Source organism: Globicephala melas, chromosome 7, assembly GCF_963455315.2.
Source record: "Globicephala melas chromosome 7, mGloMel1.2, whole genome shotgun sequence".
Lineage (NCBI taxonomy): Eukaryota > Metazoa > Chordata > Mammalia > Artiodactyla > Delphinidae > Globicephala > Globicephala melas.
In genome coordinates, this window is record NC_083320.1 from 4,758,891 (window position 1) to 4,772,795 (window position 13,905).

Here is a 13,905-nt window from a genome sequence, read left to right on the forward strand (position 1 = left end):
TGGATTTTCTCCTTTCTTTTTCATACGATATATTTATAGTCAACCAATTTCCTTTTGTGTATGTGTGTGTAGAACCTAACTTTCTGCCATTAATGAGTGCCAAGATACGCCATTGGTTCAACAGATATGATACAAACCGTCCTGCTGTGCTACACCACACCTTTTCTTATAACTAAGTTACAAGCACATGGAGCCCCTAAAGGTATTAAAAAGGAACCTGCATTGCCTTTTCTAAAAATAAGACAGTAACCATATTCTTACCTTATGATATTTACAAATAACATTCTTTTATAGTTTTTCATTTCAGATCTGAATTTATTAAAAATGAAATTCCATTTGCAAACTTAGCAACGGCATTCAATAGATGAACTGTGTATAATTTCCTTTAACCCATTTTTAATGAAATCACGTTAGGGCTTCTTGAAAGCCATTCAAAACTGGAAACCAACACGCTTCTGAAGTATATTTGATCCAGTCTTCCTTAGATGACTGATGAGAATTTATGCTTGTTTTAACTACCAATTCCCAGCAAACCTTCTGCCTTGTTTGTAGGTTTTCCTGAGTTAAGAAAACCGAAGGCAGCCCTGAGCTCTGCCAGGCCCAGCACCTCGACTCTGCACTTTCTCTCTCCCTTTTGGCGCTTCGCGCCTTCCGTACTCAGTCAATTTCAACTTGAGCTTTCACATCTGGGTTCGTCTAACTCCTGTTCACGGAAAAGAAGGAAAACAGAAGAACCTCCTTCCTTGCCCTTCCTCTTGCTGCCCATTTATAAACCTACATAAGGATGATTATGACTGAGAACACGTAAGACTAATGCTAGTGAATTCACCCAGATGGAGGCAGAAAGAATGTTGTAAGTTTGAGATAGAATCCGACACCTTAACGAAGCAGAGGCATCCTGAGTCCCCCTGGGAATTTTTACCAGCCTCCATCCACCTCCTGACTCTCTTGATCGGAACCAAAATACAAGAAAAAAATCAAGTAAGCATTTTTTATGCAATAGAATTAAGTTCCAATTAATTACCAATATTGTGACATTAGTTTTACACCAAAGTTTACAAATATAATGGATTATGAACCAACTCGGGACTCTGACCACAAACGTTTATTGTCGCTGAAAGAAAATATTTCAAAGTTTGAGGCAACCCACAAGTAAACCTTTGGAAGAGCATTTCTTTCCAAGTTCTTACTTAAAGAAAGCACATGACATAAAGTTGCAGACCTTGATTTCTTGGAATCTCAACCAATATACACCAAACATGGCACTGAGACCAACAAAGGGAAGCAGGCCCAGAGGAAAATTTTACTTACAAACCAAGGCGACGCAAGTTCCAGGACACAGTAAGAACCAGTGGGAGAGGGGTGGTCACCACTGGTGACAATGAATTAGTGACAATGAAAAAGCAACACTTAAAATCATCAAATGTCCCTCCCTGGTGGGATTTCTAAGATATTAAAACTTAGCACAATAAAACGTGACACAAGTTCTCCTGCAGGCTCACATTTTCCCACCACCATCCATTGTAGCTGGAATCCCAACAATACCAGGCGCTGGGGTTACTACGTGTCACTGGTGGCTGAGAGCTGCCCTGGGCCTCAGAAAGCTTTTCCTCCGGCCTCAAACGAAATGCAGGCCTCAGGTCACGCCCCGGGGCTCCGTGCAGAGGGACGTACAGAAGTCTCTCAGCTAGCACGTGGGCACTTTCAAGAGCAAATCCTACGCTCCCCGGTGAAAGGTATAAAGACTTATTTCTTAAGGGAATAAAGGGGAAATTTATCAGGAGGCCATGTGAAGAGACGACGTCATAGTTTTCTGGGAAATTAAATTAGGCCAATTTGTTTGGTCCTAGGAAAACTTAATGTCTTGTTGAAAAAAAAAAATCCAAGTCTTGACAAATCTTGTTGAAAAAAGAAAATTCAAATCCAAATCTTGATTATTCAAATGCTGCACCATTCAGCAGACCTGAACACCCTGGTGGCCTAGGAACCATATTCCTGCCCTTAAGTCCTGGCCCCAGCTGGGTTTATTATCCCACCCCTCACAGCCCACCCCAAGACTGCAGTAGAGACTGAACCGATTGGCCGCCTGGCTCCCCACGTCATGCTGCACGCAAGATGGGGTCGCCCAGCTGCTGGTCTGGGCAGAGCTGGACCAGGGAAGGCACACTTTTCTTTCAGTGGCTTGAGCGCTAGCAGGTGCTGATGCGTTTCTAAGTGTCGTCATTTTTCTCTCTCTCACTCGCTCCCCATAGGAAGCAGGGCAGGGGTAGCAGTTATGACGGCTCCCTCGTTACAGACGTGTACTCTGACCACAGAGGTAAGGGAGCTCGTTAGTGATGGGAAGTGACAGGACCAGCCTCCGTGCTCTCTTCATTCCTGCCATTACACGGGGCTGCTAAGCTCTGGCCTGTGGGCAATGACCACAATGGTCAAACTGACCAGTGTCCCCACCACTGCCTGGCCTACAGCCTTCAGTCTCGAAGCACCAGCTCGTCCTCCCAGGGCACAAAACCCAAACCTGAGAGCGGCGGCTCACCCAGGATCCTGGCCGGCACCTCCAGTCCGGTTCCTCTCTGGAGAGGGCACTGGGAATCCAGGATCGCAAGGGAATATAAAATACCCGTAGCACTCGGTCTGGTATTTTACATTCACGCAGTGAAAGAAGATAAGCACCATTCTAACGTGAACAAATTCAAATCTGTCCCTGAAAATACACTGTATGTGGATCCAGAGGAAGGGGTTTCTGCTTGCAAATCTTCAGCGTGCCCTGAAAATGCCCTAAACTCTGAGTGTCCTGGAGAGAGGGGAGACCGGGACGAGGATTTATGGAAGCAAATCTCCAGCTTTACTAAAAGATCCCAGGAAGCGGGTGGTCAGGCTGTTGCAAGTGGAGAAGGCCAGACCTCTTGATGGGGTGGAGAAGGTCAACGACGCATAGCGGAGCCAACGGTCCAGGAACGGCGCCCCGGACTGAGCAGGGAACGCAGGGTCCGCATCTGCGTTTCCAGATTTCCTGATGACCCAAGAGAAGAAGAAAAACTGGAGCTTTAAGTGACGGCTCCTTACTTTAGAATGTCAGCAACGGATTATACACCATCTGCGTGTAATTCAGGCCAAACCCGACACGTCTGCAGGCCAGACGCAGGCACCTCTGTGTCTGCGACCTCCGGCCAAGAGTTAGCAGAAGGCGGTAGCGGGGTCTGGACCAAGGTGCTGGCCCTCCCACGGCTGGGCCACGTGGGACCTCCATCCTATCACCCAGACGGCAGCCATCCACAGGCTTGCACTTCCTGGAAGGGGAGTCCCGGGAAAGCCCAGGGCTGTGGATTAATGCTCACAGCTCTGGACGTCAGGGTCCACTTCTGCACTTACCTGTGTGAACCTTTAGAAAAGGTCATGCAAAACACTAGGAGAAACCAGCAAACTGTGTGGTCTCTCCATAAATAGTAAGAAGAGCCCCACCCTGAAAAACACGACGAGACGCGAGGTCTGTGATGAGTCGAGGGCGTGGGAGGCAGCAAAGCAGGATGAACTTCTGTAATCAGAGGTTTAACTGAAGTTCAAATGAGGAGACTCAGGAAACAGCTTCTGTGGATTAAAGATGTGTTTCCTTTTGCTTTCTTTCCATTTTTTTTCTTAAATCAATTCTGAACCCTGATTTTTAGAGAGTATTTGTATCAAGTGGGAATCACAGAATTTCAGAATCACAGGAGACTCTGGAAGTCAAACCATTCCATCCTGAATCTGCTAGACCAATATTTGTGCTTGATCCCTGCCCGGGGTCACCCTGCTCAAGAATCCCTGGGGACAGTGAACCCATGGGCCTGGACCCCTAGAGCTGCCTGAGCAGGGCTCCGCTGCCCTCCGGGGGCCGAGCCTGGTCTGTAACTCTGGAGTGCAGCCTGCCCCCAGCATGCCCTTCTTTTCAGGGACCAAGGACAGTTGCCACAAAGACCCAATGAGATGTCACACAGCTACACAGCCAAGCCCGTTCTTAGCCCCAGACTCCTCCCAAAGCAAAAGGTTCCAGCGCTCTGACATGGTGAGACTCTCCTCTTGAGCACAGGTAGCATCCCCCAAAGTGCTGAAGGGAGAGAACCTATCACCTCCCTTTAGGACAAACTTCTACCGATGAAGCAGGATGCTCTAACATGCTAGCAGCCCCTCACTGCAGGCTGAGCCCCTAGACTGGATCCCCCACGCTTCTGCCATCCCAGACTTACACAATTTCTACTCTAACTACCAGGAAAATGGAAAACCCTAAAAATAGTTCATTTTAAACTTTTGAAGGACACGAAGCCCTGATCCCACAAGCTAGAAGATGACAGAGGCCGGAAGGCGCTCTGCCAGAGACACACGGGTGGGCAGCTCCCATCAGCGAGTGTAAATGGCCCTTCTGATTCTAAGTCGCTTTGATTCTGTGTGACCCAGGGCAAAACCACACGGCGGAATGTCAAAATGTATACTTGGTCTATCTTTCAGATGCCACTTTTGTACATGTGAAAACGATTTCCTGTTTAAGATCGTTTCTTGTGGACCAGCTATCCCAGTGTAGACGTCAATTACAGTTAATGCTTTATTTGAATTTCGTATGGCTTATGCATGTTTTTAAAATTTTTTATTTCAGAACAATATTGGGCTCATTGTGAGCCGGATGCTGCTCTAAGAGCCTTAGAAGTATTAACTCACTGAAAGCTTATGACGACCTGATGGTAATTACTATGACTATCCCCATTTTACAGATGAGGCCACTGAGGCACAGAGAGGCTATGTAACTTGCCCAACTCACACAGCCAGCTTGGTAGCTGATTTCAAGACAGCTTCCAATGCGCCAGGCTTCGTGTCCCTGTGTAAATCAGCCCACACTGACTCAGGGGTGCCTGAGACTCACTTTAACCAACAGTAGCAGCTGCAGTGATGCTACCTACACTGGGTTTAAACCTTAAGAAATCCTGGCAGCTTCTGCTTTGGGGAGCTCTGACCAAGAAGCCATGCTGTGCTCTGTCCATAGTTCTGAACCACAGAATTATGAGAAATAATAATAGTTTTTTCAAATCATTAGGGATTGGGGTAGAGTGTTAGGCAAAAATAGACTAGAAAAACAGAACTAGCGTCCTGCATTGCTGTAACAAAAATCAAAAACACATGTCACTGGCTTGCAACCAGGCAGCTGGCTGAGGCTGGCAGGGACTGAACAGCTGGAAGGACCGTGAGGAAAGTGCTCCCTGAGGTTGGAGAAAGGGGTCCACCTTGTGTGCTGGCAGGACGGACAGTTAGCAGACCTGCTCCCTGTGGGAACGTGCAGCACAGCCAGGATGCGCAGTGAACCCCTGCACGGACCTGGCTAAGATTTCCGAGCAGAATGCCAAACACGCTAACTGCTCTGATGAGCTCTGATGAGTCTGGGAGGAGGGAGAGGAGATCAAGGTAGTTTACAAGCAGAATTAGAAAAAATATTTCTGATTTAAAAACCTCACTGGACCAGACCACGAGAAAAACTGTTTCTCAATCCCAGCTCCTCCTGCAGTAGAAAACTCTGAGAGTAAGAACTGGCCTCAGAACAAAGATCGAATCCAGGGAATGGCAGGGGATATGATCTCAGAATAAAGACCCCACCAAGAGTGTGGCAGTCAGACCCCCTTCTTGAGAACTCAGAAAGATTTCAGGTAGACCTTTCCCATTACCAGAAGACCTATGGATTAGAGACAGGAACCTGTGGATTGGCTTTTGCCTAATGGACCAAATTTGTAATTTGATACAAAGGACACCCACAAAGCTTTTAAAGGAATTACACCACTTTGGATTAAAAAGCACAGAGGGGACTTCCCTGGTGGCGCAGTGGTTAAGAATCTGCCTGCCAATGCAGGCGACTCGGGTTCAAACCCTGGTCCGGGAAGATCCCACATGCCACAGAGCAACTAAGCCCGTGCGCCACAACTACTGAAGCCCGTGCACCTAGAGCCTGTGCTCCGCAACAAAGAGAAGCCACCGCCATGAGAAGCCCGCGCACTGCAACGAAGAGTAGCCCCTGCTCGCCACAACTAGAGAAAGCCCGCGCACTGCAACAAAGACCCAATGCAGCCAAAATAAATAAACAAATTTATTAAAAATAAAATAAAATAAAAAGCCAGAGAAAAGAGGCCCTGGGCTTTCAACCCAAGTACAGGCTGAGAAAACTACATAGCTGTACACAGGCCATTTCTTATGGAGAAGGAAGGATGACTCAGATAGCAGAGCCCAGGGCCAAGGAGGATGGCCCTAGGAGCAGAACATACCCTGTGCTGTGGACCACTGATATCTACAGGTGTTCTGTCCCTCTCCTCCTTTTTGGAATAAGGTACCTGCTGTGGTTCTCCTGCGCCGGTGTCAGCACCGTGAGTGTGTGCGTGCGTGCGTGTGTGTTTATGCGTATGATAACTTGTCCCTTGAGTACCTGGTCTTCAGATGCAAAGGCCATATCCCAGGAGCCCCATCTACATGTGCACCTGATGTAGATGACAATCTTGGATTCAAGCCTGAGCCAGATGCCATGATGGAATGAGACCTGGTGAATCTGGGGACAGGGTGAGGGTATTTTGCACGTGGGAGGGCAGATCGAAGTAGCTAGTCTCCAAAGATGACCCTCAAAAACTCAGCTCACTCTGTCACCCCAGGCCCTCAGACTCAACTAGTAGAATATGGTGGGAATGATGCTACGGTTCTGGCTGAAGCCTCGAGAAGGCCTGGAAGCTCCTGCTTTTGTGCCCTTGGGAGCCCTCGCATCCTTGGAAGAAACTGGACCACTTTTCTAGGGAGACAGTGAGAAGGGAGAGACCCTGAGACTACATGGAGGAGAATCGGGGTCTTGGATACACGATGGTCGTCGACCTGCTGGTGTCAACCCCCAGCCGTAGGAGCCACGTCTGCTGAGGCACCAGATGTGACTGAAGAAATCACCTTGTATGCCTCAGCCCTAGAAGGCATTTTGTGGAGCAGAAACGAGCTGTCCCCAACATCCCTGCTCCAAATTCCTGACCCACAGAGTCACGAGCAATAATAAAATGGTTACTGTTTTAAACCACTATGATTTGGGTTAATTATCAGCAACAGAAAACCAGTGCAGTGGGGCGAGCCGGGAGCGATAGTCTATACTCATAACCGGAAGGTACACCACCTCCCAGTGAGTCATTACACCCTCCAGACCAATTTCAAAACTTTAACATCTTATACTAGTTTGCATAGTAAGAAATTTAAGGGCTTTGTGACATCTCAAATATTCCTCTTCTCTTACTTAGAAATGGCAAACGTTGACCTAATTCCTACCACCTCATTCATTTACTGATGCATCAGAAAGACTGATTTTTAATGATCTACAACCAAAACATCAGATTCTAGGCAGTCATTTCTTGCTTTTTTGGCTCAGGGAACTTTTTCTATGGTGGAGCAAAGAGTAGAATTGTCTTTTGGATGCAATCTCTTTATTAGTCATGTGTATTCTCTGTGTAGTCCCAAGCGGTCATTGAAAGCCAAAAGCAATGTTATTAAGGGTACAAGCTTTAAATAACTTACAAAGTTAACGTAATGAATGTAAGTGCTACCTGAAATCCATCACTCAGTGCCCGCTGCAGCCCCAAGCTGTGATAAAACATCACTCATAAATTTATATTAAAACCCTGTTCGATAGCAATTATTTACCAACAAAGATTTACTGATTGCATTAGAGACTGGGGGTCTAAAGCAGGCAAATCAGTCTTTGTTTTGAGTTGCAGGGACCAGTGGCGTTGGCGTCTGCGAGCACAGAGATCATCACGACACCGGGGGAACATTTAACAGCCAGCCAGGGTCCTACGAGGCAACGGAGGACCAGCCAGCTGCAGGCTGCGGCACGGAAAGATCAGACCATCGACAGACACGAAGCACTGATCTTTGCTCTGAGGCAGCATTTCTCATCTGCTTTAACAGCCACTGGAGGCCATGCATGCATCTGACTGAAAGCAAAGGAGAGGCCATGTGTGATTCAGCAGTGATATAAATTGAATTATCCTGCTGCACTTGAGGGGGTGCCAACAGCTTCCTAATTACCAAGTTTAAAATGACGATAGTTTTTCCAGGGTTTGAAACGTTCCACACAGGTTCGGAAATGTTTAGTATTTCTGCTTCTAAAAAGGAAGTGCGGTTTGAGTCCTTCTTTGGTTCTGCAATGAACACTTGTTAAGGGCGCCTCGGTGACTTTATGACTCGCGTTCTTAGTACTTTTGAGTAGATTCTCATGATAGCAGTTAAAGGTTTTCTATGGAATTTCTAAAATGTCGCAGAGAAAAGCTGGCATCTTTACCTGAGATCCAAAGAGTAAGATCACCAAACATTCGATTTTCACATTTGCATTTAGTACTTTTATTCCCATCAACATTTTTCCTGTAACATGTATTATACTTGTGGTTTACTTATGCTTTGTTGACTTAAAGAAAGAAAAAAAGAAACCAGGAAAGGGCATCTGGGTGAGTGGTCCATTTCATCATTAGAAACTGGGGAAGCACAGGAGTCGAACGACCATACAAGGGACAGGGACACTCTCCTCCCCTGTCAGGGGCTCCTGCAGAAGCCCCTCCAGCTGCGTGTCACTCCCCGCTGTGTCTCCGCCAACAGCCCACTCTTCCAGCATGAAACTTCTCTCCATCCTGTTCCTGCTCTCTCATTACGCTAAGCTGTCCCTTGCAGATAACAAACACACACTTCACCAAGAGTGTGCCTGGACCCAAAGGAGTGGAAATTCACGCACAGAAGTGTCTGTTGCAGGGGGTGAAGTCTGTGCCTGCCTCCCCTCACATCCTTCCATCACTTACACATGGGACCGAGACGACATCAGCAAACTCCCTGTTAGGAGCGTTGGATGTATAATCCTGAGCGTTGGGCTCATCCCCATTTTAACAGGAATCTCAACGCCAGTGCACCCTGCAGAGACTGCTAGCGCTGGGAATCCGGCAGCACTGGGGCTGGCAAAGTCTGGCCTGTGGGCCAAATCGAATCGTCTGCCTCTTTCTGTGAATAAAGTTTCATCGGAACGCAGCCGTGTCCATTCTTACACAGGGCTGCTTTCACCCAGTACAGCTCCGGAGTTGCAGGAAAGACCGTGTGACTTGCAAAGCATAAAATACGAGCTATCTGGCCCTTCACAGAAGAAGGTTGCTGAGCCCTGCTACAGGATCTGGAACCACGAAGAAGCAATTGGCAGCCACTGACTTAATTTACTTTATTTTTAAAAAATAAATTTATTTATTTAATTAATTTATTTTTGGCTGCGTTGGGTCCTCATTGCTGCGCGCAGGCTTTCTCTAGTTGTGGTGAGCGGGGGCTACTCTTGGTCGCGGTGCGCAGGTACCTGTGGCTTGCAGGCTCTAGAGCGCAGGCTCAGTAGCTGTGGCGCGCGGGCTTAGCTGCTCCACGGCACGTGGGATCTTCCTGGACCAGGGCTCAGACCTGTGTCCCCTGCACTGGCAGGCAGATCCTTAACCACTGCACCACCAGGGAAGTCCCAACTGACTTAATTTAAAGTTGGCAAATTCTGTTCTTTTCCCCCAAGTTCCCATCTTGCATCCTCCCCTTACTCCTGCTGAAGACCCCCTTACACCCTAGCACTCTATGGAAGCTGGGCTCTGGGCTTCCATAACCTCTGCTGAAACAAGCATCACCTGGACCCTTAGAATAATGGTTGCTCTGGGCTGAATTATATCCCCCCTAAATTTTTATTGTGAAGTCCTAACCCCCAGGACCTCAGAATGTGACTGCATTTGGAGACACAGGGCCTTTAAAGAACCTATGGCTAACGAGGCCTGTAGGATGGGCCCTAACCCAGAAGGACTGACGTCCTTATAGGAAGAGATTCAGACACAGACACACATGGAGGGAAGATGATGTGAAGACACAGGGAGAAGATGGCCAACCACAAACCAAGGCAAGAGCACTCCAAAGAAGGACATCACCTTGATCTCAGACTTCCAGGCTTCAGGACTGTGAGAATATAAATGCCTGTTTTTTTTTTTTTTTGCGGTGCGTGGGCCTCTCACTGCTGTGGCCTCTCCCGTCGCGGAGCACAGGCTCCGGACGCGCAGGCTCAGCGGCCATGGCTCACGGGCCCAGCTGCTCCGCGGCACGTGGGATCTTCCCGGACCAGGGCACGAACCCATGTCCCCCGCATCGGCAGGCGGACTCCCAACCACTGCGCCACCAGGGAAGCCCTAAATGCCTGCTTTTAAGGCTCCCAGTCTGTGGAACTGTAACCGAGCAGGACCCTATGGGGCCTTCCCGGGACAGATGCCCTCCCGCCCCACATGTCCTCCACCTGCCCCTTGTCTGTAGAAAAACTTTAATAAAAGTTTTGAATAAATGTAATCAGAGAAGTGAGGAAACGCAGGAAGAAAACAGTCAAGCAAGACCAAGTAATAGTTTAGCCATTAAACAAAGTCAAGGACCTTTAATTCCTCCTCAAGGGCTACAGATAATATTCTAAGTCATCCTTTGAGCTGTTTTGCAGATACGGAAACCCCCACCAGGTGGGAGAAGTTAACTGCATGCTGCCCACCAGCACACAGACCCCAGATGGGCTGGAACCAGAAGGCTGGTGATGCTGACTCCCGATGACCTCACCACCAACCAATCAGAAGAGTGTCTGTGAGCTGATCACACATCCTCCAACCCCCCTCCCTCACCCCGTCTTTAAAAACCTGTCCCTGAAAGCCAACGGGGAATTCAGGCCGTTAGAGCACCAGCTGCCTAGACTCCATGCTTGGTGCCCTGCAATAAACGCTGCCTTTCCCCCTTCGCCACAACCCGGCGCCAGGAGCCTGGCTTTAGTGCGGGCAAGGGGACCCAGGTTTGGTTCCGCAACAGTACTTTGTTACGGCAGCCCTGAAAGACTAGTACAACGGTGTGCAAACAGGTTGTAAGCTGCCGTAGGACAGAGAAAGGGTCTCACCCACCAGCACCCAGCACAGCAGGTAGTACAGCCCGGACCTCACCACGAATGCCCCGCAGGTCCCCACGTCAAACAGCATCTTCAGCTCTCAGCTCCCTGCTCGCTCGAGTCTCACTTTTCCTCCCCAGTAGGACACGTTCCCTGAGTATCCATCAGGCACCTCAAATACAGCACACCCCAACAGACTGGGAACTCTGGGGCGCCAGGTGTGCCGGAGCTGGCATGCGGTGAGTCCTACGTAATCACGCCCATTTACAGACGTGCCTGGTTCTAAACTATCTCCCCAAATCCGGAACGTCTCCAGATAGCAGAGCAATCCATCGCAAACCTAACACCAAAAACCAAAACGCAGGGAGGGTGTAGCAACCCGCCACTCAATTACAACGCCACCGAATCACATCGGGATGAGGGACCCACCTGCTACAGGTTTAACAGGAAAAAGCAAGTGGGACAAAAATGACAAGACTGTACACTGTGGATCAAAACAGCTTGCGGTTCTAGACGTAGAAAAATACTCTTAAGTCAAAGAAGAAAGTCAGTAACAACCGTTCATTATATGCAAGAAGATAATTCCTATGAAATGGTTTCCCCAGATGCTCCTCAAACAGAACAATTCTAGCAAATTCATACACGTGAGGCTTGGGTGTCAGTGTTGGTAAAAGGAGACGGACCAGTTCGACCGGGACCTGCGAGCTCTGCCAGGACTCCACCATTTTAACTTTGCACCTAGTTTAGAGTGTTTCCATAGAAACAGCGGGAAGCCCCTCTTAGCTGAGCTCTTTTTTTGGAATAGTAATATCTGCATCCCTAGCCCCCCATCCAGAGGATCTATTATCCCACAAATGGACGCTTTGCTCCAGCCGGTGGAGGGAGTTGGGGGACGAGGCCAAGGCACCAGTGAGGATTCTGGATCTCTAAGCAGCTCCCTCGCGATGCCCTCCCCTTTCTGGTTAGTAATATTTCTGTCATTCTGCCAGGTTGTAGGGTACAAAGGGTTCCACTTTAATTGAGCTGTCAGCATCTCCGACAATCCTATAAAGCCTCGATTATGCACGGCGGGGTTAGTGACACACTTGTTATTGTGGATGCCCTATTTGCGAAACCCAAGCCTGCACCACGCGCGGGTCAGCTCACCCGCGCGACCTTCCTGTCATTAGCCGCGTCGATTTCTACCTCACCGCTGAGAAAATCACACGGCGCGGCTTCAAAGCGCCGGCCGGGACTGGATTCGACCAGGAGCTAATCACCCACAAATCCAGCTCAAATGGCAATAATTGGCTAAACTGCTCCCCTCTCCAGAGCTCAGCAGTAATTTGGGATAATAAAGAAAAGAATTATTCAGCCAACTGCCCCGGAATGGATGCTTTGTGACCGACACACTTCACATTTTAATAATGATGGACACAGAATCCAATTTAATTCCGTGTCAACTGAATAACGAGACGGAGAACAATGATGGGGAAGGGAAAAAAAGTTTGTTGGTTTTTTTCCCCCCTTTTTAGAAAAGCACGTTAACCCTGAGGAACGCTGAAGAGATGTGGACTTCACGTTAGGTCTGGCTGAATTATGAAGTCCCCACGAGGACCAAATGAATTCTAAACAGGGGCGGAAAAACAAAACAACGAGGCTGCTATATACTGGGATAATTTAAAACAACCACCAGAAACACTCCCCTCATCGAACGAAAAGAAAGGAAACGAAGAAGAAACCGTTGCCACCAGGATGGACAGATCCTTCTTGATTTTTCTAGTTAATATCACCTCTTGATCACTTCGTCTGTCTTCCCTCTTACCCTGCCTCTTTCTGCCACCAGGGTTGCGGCAGCTGGGATGAGAGCTCTGCCTTGACGGCAGCCTGGTGACACCGCTGCAGTCACCCCGCAACACTGACTGCCGTCCGGGGGCCCAGCGGGCGCGCGGCGGAGCAGGGCTGCTCCGTCATCATCCCGGCCCTGACCTGTCCTCCCAGCCAGACCACCCCTGGAGGCGAGAACCACAAACAAAAACTGCGGGCTGGAGATGGACTCCACTCGCTCGGAGCCGGTGAGACTTCTTTTCCTAAAGAAAATCAAACTGAATTCAATCCCCCGCCTCGGAAGCCAGGACACCCCAGTGTCCAGCCAGGTGACAGCGTGAGGCCAAGGATGGAGGGGCCCCTTTGTGCGATGGGGGGGCATTGCCCCAAGTACAAACTGTGGGGCGACACACGCGAACGTGTGTGTGCAAACATGGCAGAGAGGAATTCCTGGACAAGCAACAATAAAGAACCTGTGGCTGCTTCTTTATTCAAGCAAATGATCCCCAAACCCAGTCATCAGCCCCCACAGGACACCCACCAGGGCGACTGTTAGCGTGCGTGTGAGCAAGGTGTGTGCGTGGGACATGGAAGTTACCTGGTGTGAGACGTCAGGTGAGCTGTGAGGAGATTTCACATCTCCATCAGCTAAGTGTTAGTCTTCTGCAGGGGAGATCTGTCTTTTCTCCCCTAACCAACACTTCTAAGCGTGTTCTCCTTGGGATATGCTCTGTTCTCACTTCCTTCTCGTTTCTCTCCTACCTGTCTGCCAACTGCTCACCCACCTGCCTCAGATGCTGCCACTGCTGAGACCTGGTTTCTTTCCAGGTTACACTCTGCCCCTAGAAAGTCACCAGCAGCTGTGGGGAGCTCTCCCAGGGCACCCCAGGTAGTTCCTTCCCACCGTGTTCAGGCTCCCCATCACTCCCAGACTGGGCAGCACTGCCAAACTGGTGAGAGTTGTCACCAACTGTGGCGCCCCTCCCCCTGCCTCTCCCACCTCCTCAGCAGGCGTCTCCTAGTCAGCTTAAGTCCCCCCAGCTCTGGGCCTGCTCTGCCCAGCAGAGTCACCACGAGCCCCGGGTGACAAGTGAGGACTCCACCTGTCCTCAGCTCTGAGGCTTGCTGTAGGTGTAAACCAAAACCACACACCAGATTCT

At 49.1% G+C, this 13,905-nt stretch overlaps 1 protein-coding gene across 14 annotated transcripts in view; it reads right to left on the reverse strand.

Moving 5' to 3' along the window:
- AGAP1 (ArfGAP with GTPase domain, ankyrin repeat and PH domain 1) overlaps positions 1 to 13,905 on the reverse strand; it is a 560,573-nt gene that overhangs the window by 205,475 nt on the left and 341,193 nt on the right. The window lies entirely within an intron of this gene.